This window comes from Ornithorhynchus anatinus, chromosome 2 (genome assembly GCF_004115215.2).
Source record: "Ornithorhynchus anatinus isolate Pmale09 chromosome 2, mOrnAna1.pri.v4, whole genome shotgun sequence".
NCBI lineage: Eukaryota > Metazoa > Chordata > Mammalia > Monotremata > Ornithorhynchidae > Ornithorhynchus > Ornithorhynchus anatinus.
This window is the reverse complement of record NC_041729.1, coordinates 9,837,092-9,850,593: the sequence shown is the minus strand read 5'-3', so window position 1 is coordinate 9,850,593 and position 13,502 is coordinate 9,837,092.

Here is a 13,502-nt window from a genome sequence, read left to right as displayed (position 1 = left end):
CTGGCTCTGCCACTAGTCTGCTGTGTGACCTTAGGTAGGCTTCACTTCTCTGTGCCTCAGTTACCTCATCTGTAAAATAGGGAGTAAGGCTGTGAAACCTATGCAGGACAGGGACTGTATCCAACCTGATTTGCTTGTACCCACCGCAGCGCTTAGTACAGTGTCTGGCACATAGTAAGCACTTAACAAATGCCATAATTATTATTAGTAGTAGTAGTGACTCAGTAAATACCATCAATTGATTGATGGAGTTTCTGTGCCTCAGTTTCCTCATCTGTAAAATGGGGGATTACCCCTTCCTCTGACTGTGAGCCCAGGTGGGACAGAGACTGTGTCATTCTGCTTATATTGAACTTATCCCAATGTAGGGCACATAGAAAACACTTACCAAATGCCACAGTTATTCTTATTACTCTAAAGAGAGCAGTGCAGGAGCTTAAAGAGCAGGCCAAGCAGATTTACAGAGCAGGGGAAATGGAGAAGAGAAAAGGTGTTGGAGGGGGAGAACTGGCAGCGATGAACTAGGACTGTTTTTCTGGTTGTCCCAGGCAAGCTCCCTATTCCCAACTCCTCAGCCAGGGCAGGAGGACAAGGATCTGGCCGATAATGTGGCTACTGGTAGGGAATCAGCAAAGACCCAAAGGGTCCTAAACCTCAGCTGGAATCCATCAGAGGCTCAAGAGGACAATCCCTCTCCAGTCAGGAGGAGTGGGGGGAGGGTCTTGAAAGCCCATGACACTGCAGTCTTGAATAATTCATTAGGACTCCCCTCCAACTCAACCTCATCTGCAGGATCCTGGGGGAAGTCTGCAGCCAGAATCAATGGCTGAGAGGAGCTGAGGGGGTCCAGGAGCTGGGTATAGAATGTCTGAGGGAGCAAGAAGTCACCCCTCCTCTGTTTAATAACACAACACAACACACACACTCTCACACACTCTATAATCCTTATCAGTCCCAATTTCTAAAAGGAATCAAGCATTTCTTTGACAGGGTCAAATAATCTTCCATTCACTAGAACAATGCTATCCCTTTTAAATCAAGATAATACACACACAATGGCTGCTAAATGTCCTTTCTATAGCTCTGAGCTGTTTCAAACCATTACTGAGAAGCACTGTGCCTAATGGATAGAGCACCAGGCTGGGAGTCTGAAGGACCTGAGTTCTAATCCCAACTCCTCCACCTGTCTACTGTGTGACCTTGGGCAAGTACCTTTATTTCTCTGTGCCTCAGTTACCTCATTTATAAAATGGGGATTAAGACAGTGAACCCCATGTGGGACATGGACTGTGTCCAAACTGATTACCTTGTATCTACCCCAGGGTTTAGTACAGTACCTGGCACAGAGTAAACGCTTAACCCTAACCCTAACCCTATTTTAAAAAAATACCATCTCTTCAGGGGAGGTGGGAAGGTTTCAAGCCTGGAGACCATGTTGATTCTGGATCACCGGCTCAAACCCAGCCAATCAGTCAGGATCCAGTAGAGTTAGTGTTTCTGGAAGGGAGCTCAAAAACTGGGTCAGCCATTTCTAGATCCCTGGAGCAAAGACCTGGGGGCTGCTGAACAAAGAAGGTGAGCTTCCAGAGAAATGGTAGACAGAGAAAGAATCAGTGACTTGTGAAAGATCACCAAGTAAACCCCATAAGGTAGAGAACAGGGCAACCTTACAGCTCAGAATCTTGCAAACCAGCCTCCCCTCCCTTCCCTGGAAATTGTGGGTGTCTGAGGCTCCTCATGTACTGTGCCTTCCCTGGCAAGGCCTGGCCTCTTTTCAGCTGGAAAAATATGGGGCTTGGGAAGTGGAGTCAGAGCTGTCTTTAGGACAGAAGGAATTGGAGCAGTTGTGCTAGGGAACCAACCCTCATGCCATTCAGATTGGGAAAATCTGCTGGGGTGGGATCAAATCCACCCCTGGCAGCAGTGGTTTCCCGGCTCTAGACTGTAAGCTCATTGTGGGCAGGGAATGTGTCTGTTATACTGGTATAGTGTATTCTTCCAGATGCTTAGTACATTGCTCTGTACACAGTAAATGCAATTGATTCATCTGACTAAAGGAGGGACAGTTGGAGGAGAGGAATGATTACACCGGTAAGTCTCCTGGCTCCTTAGGTACTCTCCCCCCCACACTCAGGCTCCTAAACTGAGCAACCCCAGCCGGACCATTTGGTCACGGGCCCAGAACTTCACAGGGTTGACCCTGGGTGGGTGGATCCTCCTGAGGACAGACAGGCTCTGGGGGCACCTCTGAAGGGGTTGGGGCCTGAACTGCAACCCCGTTACCCAAGGAATCCTGTGTGCTGTGTGCTCAAAAAATGCGAGTGATTGGTAAAGTTCCAAGTGCTTAGTACAGTGTTCTGCACATAGTAAGCGCTCAATAAATACTAATGAATGAATGAATGAAGTTAGCCTAGTGCCTTCTGGACCTCAGCTGTCCAAGTGACAGCCCCACTTCTTGGCCATCTTAAGGGGGTGGCAGGTCACTTGGCCATCTCTTCACAGTGAGAGACTAGTGAGAGCCCGAGCTTAGAAAGAACTCTTCCTGAACTACCCAGAGATGCTGGGCATGATAGAACTCCTGCTTAATTAATTAAACAACTCCAGTCTCAGGCATGGTCAAACCTCCCAAGTTAAAAAAAAAAAAGATAAACAAGCAAATCTATCGCCTATCAGAAGCCCTGAAATGTACTGCAAGTTCAAGAGAAAATGCATCGTTCTGTCAGGGGCATTGCAAGGTCCCCAGAGCTGTTCATTAGTGTCTGCTTTAGCTCTTTGATGATTAATGAAATAGCAAAGCCCGGACAGTCTATCCACCTGCCCCCAGTTCAGACAGGAGAACTCTCTGTGTGTGTCTAGACTCCAGATTAATGTGATTTCGCTGGCTCTCTGTGGGCAGGGAAGGGAGAGAATCCAGAGGATGCCCTTCACTTCTGTGAGATTTGAAAATCAAATTGGGCTCAGCAGAGAAAACGTAGGGTAAAAATGCAGAGTCTCTCTTTCTGGGGTGAAGTGGATGCTAGAGTCTCGCTCCTGCTTCTGTTTTCTCCCTCATCAACCAATTGTCATTTTTTAATTCAATTTTTTAAATGTGGCTAAGAAATGAAAAGCTGCTAACCGATGACCCAGACTTAAAGCCTTTTCCCAGACCTGAGCAGACAGCACAAGAAAAGACAGTGAGAGGAGGAAATAGAATCCAGGAATCCCAGAGGGGAACTTGAGAGGCCATTTAGTACCCTGCTGCTGGTCAGATCCAACCCCCGAACCTCCTAGAACAGATGATCTTTATGACGCCCCCAAGGAAAGAACACTCTAGAGACAGTACCTAACAACCCTTACAACCAAAACGTTCCCCTTTCAGATAATAATTACAGTACTTATTATGCACCTACTATGTTCCAAGCATTGTTCTAAGTCCTGGGATCTGATTAACTTGCACGTAACCCAGGCAATGGTAAACCAATTCTGTCTTTTTACCAAGAAAACTCTTGGTATGGATACACTACCAGAACAATTTCAGGTGGAGGTGGGGGCGTTCTGGGAGAGATGTGTCCGTGGCATTGCTATGGGTCGGAGATGACTTGACAGCATAAGGCAAGACCCCAGCATTTATAACCTGTCTACCCTTCTCTATCCTGTCCCACATGATCCTCACACTCTAATTAGGAGGGAGTAGGATTAATCCCCATTTTACAGATGAGGTAACTGAGGCACAGAGAAGATGAGTGACTTGCCCAAGGTCACACAGCAGGCACGTGATAGGGCTGGGATTAGAAACCAGATCCTCTGAATCCCAGGCCCCTGCTTTTTCCATTAGGCCACGCTACTTCACTTTTATATCTAACCCAGATCCCTTCCTCTGTATGCATTATACTCTAGACTGTATATACTGTAAACTCGCCCCTTTAGACTCTAAGCTCATTGTAGGCAGGGAATGGGTCTTTTTATTGTTATGTTGTAGTCTTCCAAGCACTTAGTACAGTGCTCTGCACATAGTAAGCACTCAACAAATATGATTGAATGAATTATCCTCCTCAAGCTCAAAATTGTGGGAGTAGCTATCACTGGGAGCCTATGTGCTCAGTTGGGGTGATCATTAGGGAGTAAAGTTTCCTCAGCAGGGTGGACAGAGAGGAGAGAGACTGCTCACAGGGGAGCTGGCTGAAGCCAGGGAAGGTCAGAAGATGGGTATAGACAAAAGGAAATACAGCCCAGCCTGGTCATTCCACTGCCCAGGAACCAGATTTCCTGTTTCACACCCCAACCCTTCACTCCCTCTCCACTCCCCATGGCCACCCCTCCTCCAACTCCCAGGCCTGAAAAAGAGGGCCTTATGCTCAATTCTGCTTTTTACTGGCCTTTCTCCTGTTTGGTTCCTCTACTAGACTGTAAGCTTATTATGGGCAGAGAATGTGTCTGCTAATTCTGTTGTGTTATACTCTTCCAAGCACTTAGTACAGTGCTCTGTACAGAGTAAGTGCTCAATAAATACTATTGATTGATTGATTTTCTGCAGTACCTCTGGGCAAGAGGTGGGGATGAGGGTTTCTCTGAGCTAATAATAGCTTCTGGGAAACATTTGGCAGAAAGCATCTCAGCTCTTGCTCTCAGTAAGTGCTTAGTACAGTGCTATGCACATGGTAAGTTCTCTATAAATAAAACTGATTCATTCAATCATATTTATTGAGCATTTACTGTGTGCAGAGCACTCTATCAAGTGCTTGGAAGAATACATAATAACAGACTTGGTAGATATGTTCCCTGCCCACAAGGAGCTTACAGTCTAGAGGGGGAGGCAGACATTAAAACCAATAAATAAATTACAGATATGGACATAAGTGCTGTGGGGCAAAGCCCCAAACCTCTTGTTGTAGGGGTCTGAAATCCCCAGTAAAATCCGAGAGGCTCCCTGTTCCCTTTCCTGCCCCTGCACAGTAGAACACAGCTGCAGGGATGGAAAAACCCCAGCGACATGAAAAAATCAAGTAGGTTTTATGGGGAGGAATAGTGAGACCATCATATATTTCTGCCGGCTCTCTTCTCCCTTGGGGTTCTAGGAGTGTTTTCTAGGTTGATCCTGAAGCCATCTTGAGAGCTGAATTCATCCTCCTCCGCCAGAAACACCAGAAGGACAAACTCCACAAGCAGTCAGGTTAGCTCACAGCGGTAGTCCCTTCTGACTAGCTGTTTCCTTATCCAAAAAGAAGTTTGAGGCAGAATTTATTCAATCAATCGTATTTATTGAGTGCTTACTGTGTACAGGGCACTGTACAAAGCACTTGGGAGAGTACAACACAACAAGAAGCAGCATGGCTTAGTGGATAGATGGGTCTGGGAGTCAGAAGGACCTGGGTTCTAATTCCGGCTCTGGCACATGTCTGCTGTGTGACCTTGGGCAAGACACCTAAGTTATCTAAGCCTCAGTTACCTTATCTATAAAATGGGGATTCAGACTGTGAGCCCCACGTGGGACAGGGACTGTGTCAAACCTGATTAACTTGTAACTAGCAGTCCTTGGCACATAGTAAGCACTCAACAAGTACAGTAGTAATAATAATATACAGATATAACAGACACTTTCCCTGCCCACAACAAGCTTACAGTCTAGAGGGGGAGACAGACATTAATATAAATTATGGATATGTACATATGTACAGATACACTGTGGGACTTTGGTGGTGGTAGGGGGTGAATAAAGGGAACAATGGGGAAAAAGGGGACAATGCCGAAGGGAGTGGAAAAAGAGGAAATGAGGGATTAATCAAGGAAGGCCTCTTGGAGGAGATGTGCCTTCAATAAGGCTTTGAAGGTGGGGAGAGTAATATTCTCTCAGAAGGAAAAGGAAGGGCATTCCAGGCCAGAGGCAGGATGTGGGCAAGGGGTCTGCAGAGAGATAGACAAGATTGAGGTACAGTTTACAATTATTATTAGAGTGTGGCCAGGCTGCCCTGATCCTGGTCCTTCTGCTAAGTCTTCCCTGAGAATAATAATGATAATAATTACGGTATTTGTTAAGCACTTACTATGTGCCAGGCACTGTACTAAGTGCTGGGGTGGATACAAGCAAATGGGGTTGGACACAGTTCCTGTCCCATGTGGGGCTCACAGTCTCAATCCCCATTTTACAGATGAAGTAACTGAGGCACAGAGAAGTTGTGACTTGCCCAAGGTCACACAGCAGACAAGGTGCAGAGTCAGGATTAGATCCCATAACGTTCTGACTCCCAGGCCCATGCTTTATCTGTTATGCCATGGTAATTCTTGAGGGTCTGCTATTTATTAAGTGCCGGGGTATACAGTACAGACACAATCTTTGCCTGACAAGAGGCTCACATTCTAAGTAAGAGGGAGAACAGGTATTGAATCTGCCTTTTATAGGTGAAGGATCAGGCCCAAAGAAGTTAAGTGACTCGTCTAAGGTCACAACAGGAGGCAAGTGGCAGAGCCAGAATTAGAACTTAATCCCCAGGGAATTTCTGTTAAATTGTTATATTGTACTCTCCCAAGTGCTTATTACAGTTTTCTGAGCACATAGGTATTTGCTAAGTTGGTATTTGAGAAGCAGCATGGCTTAGTGGCAAGAGCCTGGGTGGGGAGTCAGAAGGTCCTGGGTTCTAATCCTGACTCCACACCTTTTCTGCCTTGTGACCTTGGACAAGTCACTTAACATCTCTGTGCCTCAGTTACCTCATCTGTAAAGTGGAGATTAAAAGTGTCCCCACGTGGGACAACCTGATTACCCTGTATCTACCAGCGCTTAGAACAGTGTTTGGCACACAGTAAGCACTTAATACCACTATTTTTTTTTTAAGCATCTATATGCCAGACACCATACTAAGCACTGGGGTACATAAAAGCTATTCAGGTTGGACACAATCCATGTCCCTCATTGGACAGAGAATCTTAATTCCCTTTTTTCATAGAGGTAACTGAAGCACAGAGAACTGAAGTGAAATGATTTGTCCAAGGTCATACAGCAGACTTCAATCGTCCAGAAAAATGGGTCATTGTTCTTATATAGACCCAATCTGATTTACTTTACATTCAGAGAGTAGGTGACCACATCCTTCTTGCCCTTTACAGAATGGTGGAGAAGGAAGGAAGGGTAAGGACTGGACTGGTGAATGCTGAATAATAGCTACTAACACATTCATTCCATTCCTTAGGAACAGGAAGCAGTCCCTGTTCTCTGTTGCCCCACTATCCCCCAAGCTCTTTTTCTTGAGATTTACATTTTCACAGCTTTTGGTGTCCTGAGGGCTCATTAGGAGTTTACCAGGTCAGAAGGTCAGCAATCTTCTCTGTACATCCTGAAGCCCCTCCCTTCCCCCTCACGGGACCGGAATTCTGATAGTTGCTCTTCTGGGACCAGAAGAAACCCGTGTTCATTCAATCATATTTATTAAGGGCTTACTGTATGCAGAGCACTATACTAAGTGCTTGGGAAAGTACAATTCAACAGAGAAGAGTGACAATCCCTGCCCACAACAAGCTCACAGTCTAGAGGGCAAGCATTAAACCAGAGTTTCACTAAATTTAGGTGTGTGAGGCCTTATAGGAGGACTATGCCTTAGTGGATGGAACACAGGCCTGGGAGTCAGAAGGTCATGGGTTCTAATAGGCCCCACCACTTAATAATAATAATAACGTTGGTATTTGTTAAGCGCTTACTATGTGCCGAGCACTGTTCTAAGCGCTGGGGTAGACACAGGGGAATCAGGTTGTCCCACGTGGGGCTCACAATCTTAATCCCCATTTGACAGATGAGGTAACTGAGGCACCGAGAAGTTAAGTGACTTGCCCAAAGTCACACAGCTGACATGTGGCCGAGCAGGGATTTGAACCCATGACCTCTGACTTCAAAGCCCGTGCTCTTTCCACTGAGCCACGCTGCTTCTCACTTGTCTGCTGTGTGGCTTTTCATTCATTCAATAGTATTTATTGAGCGCTTACTATGTGCAGAGCAATGTACTAAGTACTTGGAATGAACAAGTCGGCAACAGACTGTTCTCTGTTGCCCCACTATCCCCCAAGCTCTTTTTCTTGAGATTTACAAGTCACTTCACTTCTCTGTGCCTCAGTTACCTCACCTTTAAAATGGGGATGAAGACTTTGAGCCTTGGGCGGGACAGGGACTGTGTCCAACTCGATTTGCTTGTATCCACCCCAGCGTTTAGAACAGTGCCTGGCACATAGTAAGTGCTTAACAAATACCAGTATTTATTATTTTTATTATTATAATATTCCTGAATTATTATTATAATATCCCATGCCTAGGGTACTATGACACTCAGGAATGCCCACCTCCCCTTCCAAACTACTGTAATAGAATGGCATTTGGTTTTTTGTCCCAAGTGATAGGGCGAGAAAAGATAATCAGATATCAATGATAATGATGGTTTTTGTTAAGTACTTACATGTGTCAGGCACTGTACTGAACGCTGGGGGGATACAAGCAAATCGGGTTGGACACAGTCCCTGTCCTACGTGGGACTCACAGTCCTAATCCCTATTTTACAGATGAGGCAACTGAGAGATAATAATAATAATGTTGGTATTTGTTAAGTGCTTACTATGTGCAGAGCACTGTTCTAAGCGCTGGGGTAGATACAGGGTAATCAGGTGGTCCCACGTAAGGCTCACAGTCTTAATCCCCATTTTAATACAATAATAATAATGTTGGTATTTGTTAAGCATTTACTATGTGCAGAGCACTGTTCTAAACGCTGGGGGGATACAGGGTGATCAGGCTGTCCCACATGGGGCTCACAGTTTTAATCCCCATTTTACAGATGAGGTAACTGAGGCACAATGAAGTGAAGTGACTTGCATACAGCTGACAAGTGGCAGAGCAGCGATGCAAACCCATGACCAAATGCAAAATGACTTACCCAAGGTCACACAGCAGACAAGTGGCGGGGCTGGGACTACAACCCAGTACCCTCTGACTCCCCGGCCCGTACTCCATCCACTTCTTCTCTAATGGAAAAATCTCTTAGTGGAACGCCCATAATGGCAGAAGCAGTACGATGTGGTGATATGAATGATAGAACACAGTGCCTGCCCTCAACAAAGCTCACAGTCTGAGGGAGAGGAAATATTCCCATTTTACAGGTGAAGAAACTAGGTCTCTGAGCCAGCAAGTGGTGGAGCTGTGACTAGAACTTGGGGCTCTTGACTTCCAGTCCTGGGGGGGTCTTTCCACTAGGCCACACTACTTCCCAAGGCTTAGTAGCGTAAACACCTTGTTTGGATCACTGGAGACTGCTCAACCTGGTGGCAGGACTTTTAAATTCCTTCCCAAGTGCCTGGCACCAATCTGGGCAAGCTAGGGCATATATACAGTAACTACTTTTGCCTGCCTTGCTTGATCCTTTCCCCATAAAAATAAGTAATAGTTGTATCTGTTTAAGTACTTACTAAAGGGGCCAAACTCTAAGCTCTGGGGCAGTTAGCTACAAGAAAATCAGGTCAGACCCAGACCTCAGAACCCATCTGAGGTTCACAGTCAGTCTGAGGTTCACAGGTGGGGTAGGAAGACAGTCAGCCAGAGTCATTTATTGAGTGCTTACTGTTTGCAGATCTCTGTACTAAGCACTCGGGAGAGTACAATATAATAGACACATTGCCTGCCCACAGTGAGCTTACAGTCGAGAGGGAGGGACAGACATTAATATAAATAAATAAATTACAGATATGTACATAAGTGTTGTGGGGCTGGGAGGGGAGATGAATAAAGGGAGCAAGTCAGGATGATACAGAAGGGAGTGGAAGGAAAGGAAAAGAGGGCTTAGTTGGGGAAGGCTTCTTGGAGGAAATGTGCCTCCCATAAGGCTTTGAAGCCGGGGAGAGTAATTGTCTGTCAGATATGAAGAAGGAGGGCGTTTCAGGCCAGAGACAGGACATGGGGTGAGGGGTCGGCGGCGAGATAGACAAGATTGAGGTACAGTGAGTAGGTTGGCATTAGAGGAGCAAAATTTGTGGGCTGGGTTGTGGTAGGAGAGTAGACACATTTCAAATCCCCATTTTACAGGTGAGGAAATAAGTCTCAGAGAAGTTGTGACTAGCCCAAGGTCTTACACACACATGAGGCAGAGCTGGGACTGGAACCCGGGTTCCCAGATTCCAGGGCCCATGCTCTTTCCACAAAGAAAAACTTCTTCTCATCACCAGTGGAATAAATCAGGCTGGGTACTAGGCCTCACCTTGGTCAAGCTATTTTATACAGCCATGCTTGAGAGGACATCACCGAATCTGGAAGCAGGTGTCAGAATATGATTCTGAACCCCAGGAAACTCTTTAAAACTAATGGGGACAGTGGAAAGTCCCAAATGCTGATGGCAGTTAAGGAACCAAAGGACAAGCAGATGTGAATGAAATGTTTTTCAGAAACAGCAGAGCATGATGGGTTGATAATTGGTCATTCAATGCTTACCATGTGCAGAGCACTGTACAGAGCGCTCCAGGGGGGTACAATACAACAATAAATGGACATATTCTCTGCCCACAAAGAGCTTGCAGTCTAGGGAGGGGGTAGGGACTGGCCTTAGACTAACCTCACTGACCTCGCTGCCTCCTGTCTTTTTCCCTACTCTTCCCCCTTCTTCACTCCACTGCCAGGATCATTTTCTGGAAAATCGTTGAGTCCATGTCTCTCCTTCCCCACTCCTCGAGAACCTCCAGTCATTGCCTGTCAACTTCCGCATCAAACAGAAACTCTTTACCTGCGGCTTTAAAGCACTCAGTCAGCTCACCCCCTCCTCTCTTACCTCACTGATTTCCTATTAAACCCAGCCCACACACTCTACTCCTCCAACACCAACTTACTGTACCTCGATCTCATCTATCTCACCACCGACCTCTCGCCCACATCCTTTCTCTGACCCCTGGAACTCTCTCTCCCCCTCCACATACGACAGATCACCATTCTCCCCACCTTCAAAGCTTTATTAAAATCACATTTCCTCCAAGAGCCCTTTCTGGATTAAGCCCTCTTTCCCCCTACTCCCTCTCCCTTCTGCATCACCTATGCACTTAAAGCTGTAATTTTTTTAGCACTTGATATTCGTCCCATCCTCAGCCCCACAACACTTAAGTACATTATCCATAATTCATTTATTTATATATTAATGTCTATCTCCCCTTCTAGAGGGAGCTCCTTGTGGGCAGGGAATGTGCCTACCAAATCTTTTGTATCATACTTTCCCAAGCTTTACACAAAGGTAGTGCTCAATAAATACCACTGATGGATCGACTGATTGATCGATGGGATTTTAGAAGGGCTCTGGTAGATGGGGAGATCTGTGGTCTGTCACCTTTTGAAGGGAAAGGGAGTGCCAGGCGGATGGGTTTGAGCAAGAGGTCTGAGGAAGGACAGATAAGAATATGGCCAAAGACTTTACCATCCTGTTTTCCACTTAATTCCACCTTCATTTGCTGTGGGGTGGTCTTCTCCACTTTTGTCTCTGGAAGACTAAGTCACAGAGAGATGGATGGCAATCCAGCAAGGATTTAAATTTGGTTATCCACCCCCGTATTCCTTTTTCACTTTTCTCTCCACAACTCCCCCCCCATCTCTGTCTCTATTTTCTAGACTCATCAATATCCTTCTTCTCTTCCCCTCTCCCCTCCTTCTCTTCCCCTTTCTTCTCTCCTTCCTTCCCCTCTTACTGTCTCCTTACCCTCTCTTCCTCCCCTGCCTCTTCCCTCCTCTCCTCCTCTTCCCACCTTTCTTCTTTCTTTTAATGGTATTTGTTAAGCGTTTAACATCTCCTAAGCCCTGGAGTTTACTATCTGCTAGGCCCTATACTAAGCCGTGGGCTGGTAACAAGATCATCGGGTTGGACACAGACCCCTGCCCCACATGGGGTTCACAGTCTTAATCCCCAATTTCCAGGTAAGGAAACTGAGGCCCAGAGAAGCAAAGTGCCTTGCCCAAGGGCCCACAGCAGACAAGAAAAAAAATAATAATAGTGGTATTTATTAAGCTCTTACATACGCCAGACACTGTATTAAGCGTGGGGGTGGACACCACCAAATGGGGTTGGACGGTCCCACATGGGGCTCACCCTCTTCGTCACCACTTTCCATTCATTCATTCATTCATTCATTCATTCATTCAATAGTATTTATTGAGCCCTTACTATGTGCAGAGCACTGTACTAAGCGCTTGGAAAGTACAATTGGGCAACAGATAGAGACAATCCCTGCCCAGTGACGGGTTTGCAGATGAGGGAACTGAGGCCTGGAGAAGCAAAGTTGCCTTGCCCAAGGGCCCACAGCAAAGAATAATAATAATAATAATAGTGGCAATTTTTAAGTGCTTACTATGTGCCAGACACTGTACTAAGCGCTGGGGTGGACACCAGCAAATGGGGTTGGACGGTCCCACGTGGGGCTCACCCTCTTTGTCCCCACTGTCCATTCATTCAATAGTATTTACTGAGTGCTTACTATGTGCAGAGCACTGTACTAAGCGCTTGGAATGTACAATTGGGCAACAGGTAAAGCCAATCCCTGTCCATTGACGGGCTCACAGTCTAATCGGTAAGACAAGCTGACAAAAACAAGAGCAATAAATAGTATTAAGGGGATGGACATCTCATTAACAAGATAAATGGGGTAATAAAATATATACAAATGAGCAAATGAGCAGAGTGCTGAGGGGAGGGGAAGGGAGAGGGGGAGGAGCAGAGGGAAAGGGGGCTTAGCGGAGGGGAGGTGAAGGGGGGGGCAGAGAGGGAGCAGAGGGAAAAGAGGAAGCTCAGCCTGGGAAGGCCTCTTGGAGGAGGTGAGCTCGAAGCGGCTTGGTCCCGGCCACCCGGGGGTCAGGTGGCGGGGTCGGGATTAGAACCCAGGTCCTAAGGACTGTCCGGGCCGGGCTGCGGCCGCTAGGAGCGTGAGCGGTTCCTTTAAATCCGGGCCCGCGGGAGCCCTCCCAGCCGCCTTCTCCGAGGCCGCGGGGGCTGGGGCCTGTTTGGCTCTCGGTTCGTCCATCGGTTCGTCCGTCCGTCCGTCCGTCCGTCCGTCCGTCTGTCTGTCTGTCCGGCCGCTGCGGACGGCGGCAGTGCGGCTGCGCCGGGGACAGCCAGCCTCGGAGCAGGAGGGAGCCGCAGCTCTTTTGTTTCCAAGCCGGCGGCGGCAGCGGCAGCAGCAGCAGCAGCAGCGAGAGCGACAGCAGCAGGAGCAGCAACAGCAGCAGCAGCAAGAACAGCAGCTGCAAGAGCTGCAGAAGGCCGAGGCCCGGGCCCCGCCGCGCACCTTCCCGACCCGGCCAGAGGCGCCCTTGGGGGGCTTCGCGGAGGAGGAGGAGGAGGAGGGGCACCGTAGGGAGGCTTCTGCGCCGGGAGCGGCGGAGGCCGCCGACCTTGCTGGGGGCGGGGGGCGTCGAGGGGTTGGGGGCGGGGGTCGGGCCGAAGGGAGAGCCTCTGGCCGGGCGCCCCTGCCCCCCTCGACCCCCCGCCGGGCCGGGCCGGGCCGGGCCGGGCCGGTCCCCCCCTCCCTCC